Source organism: Cebidichthys violaceus, unplaced genomic scaffold (assembly GCF_023349555.1).
Source record: "Cebidichthys violaceus isolate CVI_PGR_0920_01 unplaced genomic scaffold, fCebVio1.0.p SCAF_38, whole genome shotgun sequence".
Taxonomy (NCBI): Eukaryota; Metazoa; Chordata; class Actinopteri; order Perciformes; family Stichaeidae; genus Cebidichthys; species Cebidichthys violaceus.
This window is the reverse complement of record NW_027176572.1, coordinates 1,540,467-1,547,169: the sequence shown is the minus strand read 5'-3', so window position 1 is coordinate 1,547,169 and position 6,703 is coordinate 1,540,467.

Genomic DNA, 6,703 nt, shown 5'->3' with positions numbered 1-6,703 from the left:
CCCTGGGAGGATCAGATAAGACCAGGTCGAGCCCCGGGTCACAAATCCAGCCCCCATTGCGGCACAAAGACCACTCTGTAGGGTCCCTCCGTCAGGACCCCCACCCTCCGTTAAAGCTTGAAATACCTTTCACAGGAACCAAAACCACGATAAGCTCCTGCTCAGGTGTCACCGGACAGCCAATGAGACTTGAACTGAAGGGGCTCGCCTCCTCGGTTGGACTGATAAACAGTTAGTGGTGCTGAGAGCTCATTCTTTTGGGAAACTAAGAGTACAAAAGCACCAAAACGGCGTCCACCTTCTCCATTGGCTGTGTGTGGTTCCCGACAATGAGTCAGGTTTAAACGCCGCAACTTCTGCAGCCGCCAACCTCAAACTAAGGTGAGGTGTTCTTCTCTGCTCGTCACTTTGTTTTGTTTGGCTGACTGTCGTTGATTCATGATTACAGGTCTTAGTTTTGTGGTGGTGTCGCTGTCTCATTTTTGTATTATACAGCATCTGATTTAAGTGAAATCGGACGGAGCTTTTCAGCTTCTCTTAGCTTCTAGTTTTGTTTTTTGCAGCATTTTCCTGTCTGGTTCAGTCTCCGTGTTTCCAGCTGCAGCACGCATCAAACCCCACTGTAGACGACAGACACAGTTAGAGACCAGCAGGTGAACACGGTGCAGCTTTTCGCAGCTAAAGAGACAGTTTTTAAGAGTTATGGAGCTGTTTGAGACCAAAGCAGAGCTAAAATTGGACTCACATTCATCAGGTGGACACAAACACGTCTCTAGGGATGATCATGTTGTTCTCTGTGTGCCGGATGTGGAATTGGGCAGCTGTTTGCCATCTCACTAAGAACTTTAAGGCATTTATAGCGTAAACTTTGCGTCTGGGTGTCACAGTAGTTTGTTGTAGCGTCTTCGGTCTCCAATTGTGACACAAAAAATGTATTAATGCAACTCGACTGAGCTCAAATTCTTAAATAACTTATAACTTGATAACTTACAATTTATGTAGCTAGCATGCACATATGTATTGTATGGTGCCTTCTGTTGTAGCTGTTGCTGCTCAAAACATTCAATCAGAGGGCCTAACGGTGTGATGGTGAGACAGGATTGTCAATCATAGAAACGGTCATGTGACTGGTACAAAAGAAAATGGCGATTATTGTTAGTTGTTAGTTGTGTCACGGAGACGGATGACTGGCTAGTTAGCTAGTTAGCTAGTTAGCTTTTCCGGAGGTGGAGGAACCATTATAGACACAGACTGGATATAAGAAGTTGACGTAGTCGTCATGACGTCTCTCATTGGTTTGTTTTTGAAGCCTCAAGTTCGACATTTTGGCCGTCGCCATCTTGGATTTTTGCAACCAGTGAACAGGAAGTGACCATATCTGGACTGAGGAGGAGTGACGTAGAGATGCCGTATACGTCTCTGGTAGAGACCTGTCAATCAGCGTGTAGCCCCGCCCCTAAAGCATCCCCTCTTTATGGTCTGTTTGACTCTAAATGTTCCATAATGTACTAAATGAACATCATGCTGTATTGAAGAAGACTGTAAACTAGAGATTGAGACCATAAACTCATGTTTACAATGTTTACTGAGGGAATAAATCAAGAGAGAAGTAGAGTCATTTTAGACTAGACTTCTATACAACCAGAGGAGTCGCCCCCTGGTGGACACTAGAGAGAATGCAGCTTTAATTCATGAAGCTTTGACTCCACTCTTCAGAACCGGAGGTTGCCGTCTGCATTAGACCCAGCGGGACCACCAGCCCTCTGCTCGGCTCATGTTCTGTAACCAGTGTAGCATGGCCAAATTTGCTAGCTAGGTAGCTAACCAGCTGTACGCTAGTTAGCTACCTAGATTACTAACTTCGGCTCATTACTTTGCTAATGAGGGCGGTAAAGTGATGAAACAAAAAGAAAAGAGAACACTATTAGTTATGACAAACCTATATATTATAATGTATTCATCTATTATCCTTTTTTGTGATGAATTATTAAGGGATGGGTTACGGGTTTGTTAGGCCTCCAGAGAAAACAATGTGTTAATCTGAGAGGCATTAACCAAAAGAAAATTCACAAGTTGACAGAAAAGAAGTTGCAGCACGTACACAGCAACAACAATCCCCTCACCTATGACCCAGATGGTGACTCCACTTTCTAATCAACAAATACGCAGTTGAATAAAATGGGCTTTTTGCTCTTTTGATGTAAGCCTCCAAAGATCTAAACGACTCTTTGTTGCCATGTGAATGCATTAACGTGCTTCAGCTTTGAGGTGACATTAAAGATGAAATATATAAATATATAAATACAACTGCATTAAGGAGACAGCTGACCTCCTCTGAGCCGTAATGACGGCAGAAGTACTGATAACTCTGCTCTTATTGAAATGTGCTCTGGGCCCTGAATAACAACAGTAATGATACACTTCGTCACCTCGCCGATGCGGAGCCACAGGTGGGCCGAGCTGTTTGAAGCCATTAAAGACGCTGAAAACCGGCGAGCGGAGAAGGTCGTCCGTCTCGTCTGGCGCGGCTGTAATCAGCGCTGTAATGAAGGGGGTAATTTATGGAGCCGGGTAGGTAGGTGTCGGGGTAAATTCAGGTCTCTATTACACCGTGAAAAGGAATAAATGGTGATATTTCTGGTCCACTGTGATGAGCATGTATGTGTGATTGGGTGTGAGGTCCTCACATCACCTGGGGGCGGTGTGACGGAGTCTGAGCCGAGCTTTTGAAATAATATTAACGTGAAGCTCATTCGTACCTTTTGTGCCGTCGGTATTATTTTGCACCTCCTTTCATTTACAGTCCCCGCAACGGCGCAGCTGTGCTCAGTGCTGCCGCCTGTGGCTGTGCAGAGAACTAACATCAGCGCTCAAAGCTGAATCATTTCTTTCATGTGGCGCTTCGGCCAATCCTGGGAGAGGGATCCTCAGATGCTCTCCCTGTGATTTTTATACTGTTTTTCTCCATTAATGTTTTTTTTTTTTTTTTTGGGGGGAGCTTTTACTTTTCCGCTGCGAGGCTCAGAGGACAGAGACTGTTATAAGTTGTACAGATTGTTAAATCCTCTGAGTCAAATATGTGATTCGTGATATGTGAGCGTTTGTTGCAGGACTATTTTCGGTGGCGGATTAATCCACATTGTGTGCTCTAGTGTGGGATTGAGTCAGAATAAACTACAGGGTGTTCATGGTAAGAAAACTGTGGCTCAATGATGTACTTATTTTCATAGTTTTTGGAGCTGATTGATAAGACAAAGCAAATATTTTACTATAAAACAAACTGCAACAAGTTGAAGCTTTGCAGTGATGAGGCTCAGAGCAGCATTTGTGTCTTTCTCTGATTATAATAGGAGCTCTCAGATTGTTCCCTCTTTTGCGTCTAGTTGAAAAGTGTCATCATTAAACACAAGACTTCTCCCTCTGAACACAGGTACGAGTCATGTTTCTGATATGGATTTTCATTTTATCTGCTGCTCCAAACGGTGAGTTCCTTTCTACGCTCCCCTAAGAACACGTTCCAGTCCTGGACAAAGATTTATTTGTTACATATTTCAAAACATGGACAGTCACTAATGTGGTTCACTGATGTGTTAAATGTTATTCAAATCACTATATTTTACTAATGACTCATCTTTGTCTTCAGCACTTTCTGCCAGCTCCATCTTCTGCCGGGACCCAGAGGCTGGCGACCAAAACACAGATCACATGACTGGTGAGGATGAAACATCGACGTGACACATGAGACATGCAGCGCTGCTTAATATCAGTCAGTGAATCAGCAAAGTTTAAAAGTTGTTGGTTCACGGAGTTCAAAAAGATCAGCCATGCAGCATTTCTTATGAGAAACAAAGGTCAGAGTGCTGATGGGGGTTCAGTGTGTTCGCTGTCATATGCTGCTGAATACATCCAGACCAACCGTCAGTTGATATCTTAATCTGACCCTTTTAAATCATCGTCCAACAAACCAGAAGACACCATGTTTTATTCTAGTGGTTTAGTTGTCTAAATCTAACTGTTGGTTTAGTTGTCTAAACCTAACTGTTGGTTTAGTTGTCTAAACCTCACTGTTGGTTTAGTCGTCTAAACCTAACTGTTGGTTTAGTTGTTTAAACCTAACTGTTGGTTTAGTCGTCTAAGCCTAACTGTTGGTTTAGTTGTCTAAGCCTAACTGTTGGTTTAGTTGTCTAAGCCTAACTGTTGGTTTAGTCGTCTAAACCTAACTGTTGGTTTAGTCGTCGAAACCTAACTGTTGGTTTAGTCGTCTAAACCTAACTGTTGGTTTAGTCGTCGAAACCTAACTGTTGGTTTAGTTGTCTAAACCTAACTGTTGGTTTAGTAGTCTAAACCTAACTGTTGGTTTAGTCGTCTAAACCTAACTGTTGGTTTAGTCGTCTAAACCTAACTGTTGGTTTAGTCGTCTAAACCTAACTGTTGGTTTAGTCGTCTAAACCTAACTGTTGGTTTAGTCGTCTAAGCCTAACTGTTGGTTTAGTCGTCTAAACCTAACTGTTGGTTTAGTCGTCTAAACCTAACTGTTGGTTTAGTCGTCTAAACCTAACTGTTGGTTTAGTTGTCTAAACCTAACTGTTGGTTTAGTTGTCTAAGCCTAACTGTTGGTTTAGTTGTCTAAACCTAACTGTTGGTTTAGTCGTCTAAACCTAACTGTTGGTTTAGTTGTCTAAACCTAACTGTTGGTTTAGTTGTCTAAACCTAACTGTTGGTTTAGTTGTCTAAACCTAACTGTTGGTTTAGTTGTCTAAGCCTAACTGTTGGTTTAGTTGTCTAAACCTAACTGTTGGTTTAGTTGTCTAAGCCTAACTGTTGGTTTAGTTGTCTAAACCTAACTGTTGGTTTAGTTGTCTAAGCCTAACTGTTGGTTTAGTTGTCTAAGCCTAACTGTTGGTTTGATTGCATTTGGTTTAGTTTCAGGATGCATCACTGGTTTTAGAGGAAAGCTAAGAGACGGTTCATCTTCTTTTGGCTTTTGGAGCAATTGTATCAAATCCAAAGTAAATCCAACATAATATCTGAATGTTCAATAAATGAACAGGTTTTTTTTTGGTCAGTGTTTTGGCAGCATTTTCTCATTCGGCTCAGACGGTAATTGTTCAGACTGACATCTTGTTTCCCCAACAAACAATCGTCCAGCTGCTTCTTCCCCGCCTGTTATTGTTGTGATATTTTCTGATGTTGTTGACATCGGGGTCGACTGACTCACGGGCTGTGATGTTCTGGGACACCTGTAGTCCCGATCGGCACCGTGGGCTCAGCCGGCATGTGCGGAGCACGTGGCCTCAATCATTTTCTGCCCCGCGTGCTTCTCTGGACTCCGGTTACCTGCCGACAGGATTATCTATGATTAAATCCTTCTGCTCTCCACCCCCCCCTCACATCCTCCGCGTTGTCTCTTCCTGTCCCCCGTCTCCTGGTGCAGATTGTCTCGGCCTGCGCTTCACCTGGCTCCACTCGCTCTTCGATAATTTCCCGTCGCTGCTGACGTTTGCTCTGAAGCTCCGCTGTGCGACGGGGCTTTGTCCGCGCGACCTGGAAGACTACGGCTGCTCCTGCAGATACGTGGCCTCTGGAAACCCTGTGGATCCTCTGGACATGTGAGTAAGGCCCAATCCCAATGCCCCCCCCCCCCCCCCCAAGGCCTTTAAACCCTGAACCCTCAGGGACTTAACTGACTTCACCTGGTAGATGGTTTCAGTGTGAGAGGCTGCAAGGGATTGAAGTGGTGTCAGTACGAATGTGACGGCACTTTGCTGCAACCTATGTATTATATTCATTACTCTCTGATTTGAACGACTTCCAGGCCGATATTTGTCAAATGATCTATTTACTTGTGTGTAATAATTACTCTCTTTCTACATTCCTCTGATTTCATTTGTTTTTATGTTCCATCTTTAACCTTTTAATGTTTCTGTGTTACATTTATTATTTACCCCCATGTTTCACATCACAACACTATGAATTGTGGGTGAATCCCTTCGGCAAAGCCTGCAGAAATGCGGACTTACGGAAAACCCTCAGACACTGGAGTGAGACAGCGAGACAGAACTAAACCCTCACGGGCTTTACAGGGAGCGAGCCTCAGAGTCCGTGAACAGGGAGGATTTGTCCACATTGGAGAGTCTGATTGGTTCTGACAAACCAAACCCACCATGAGGTCTTTCATTCATGAGGGAGTACACCGGTTTACCGGTTGTCCCTGTGGACCAACGCCCGATCCCAACCTCCACAACCACAGACACTCGCAGATGTGTTGAGCCCTTTATGAACACATTACCTCAGTCTGCTTCTTTTGCAGACTTTGTCAGAGGGATTTACCCACAATTCATAGCAATGTGACGGAGGAAGCCAGAGACGTAAACAAAGGGGACGACACCTCGAAGAAAGATGGAGCATAAAAACATGAAAACAGAGCGTATATATTATACAACGGGTTTATTCATCCATTCATTGTGTCATTGAAGCCGCTTTGATGAAAACGAGTAGTTTGATTATTTGACATTGAAATCAGGGAGTAAAACATACATTGTCTCTCACACGTCGGTTAAGTCCCTAAATAATGAAGAATTCCTAAATAATGATTGAACGTTCCGACACCCCTCAGCTGGTGAAAGGTGAAGGACTTTCATCCTTTTCTTTTTAGACTAATTTTACGAGTCGCGTCTCGTTTCTTCTCTGCTGCAGCTGCTGT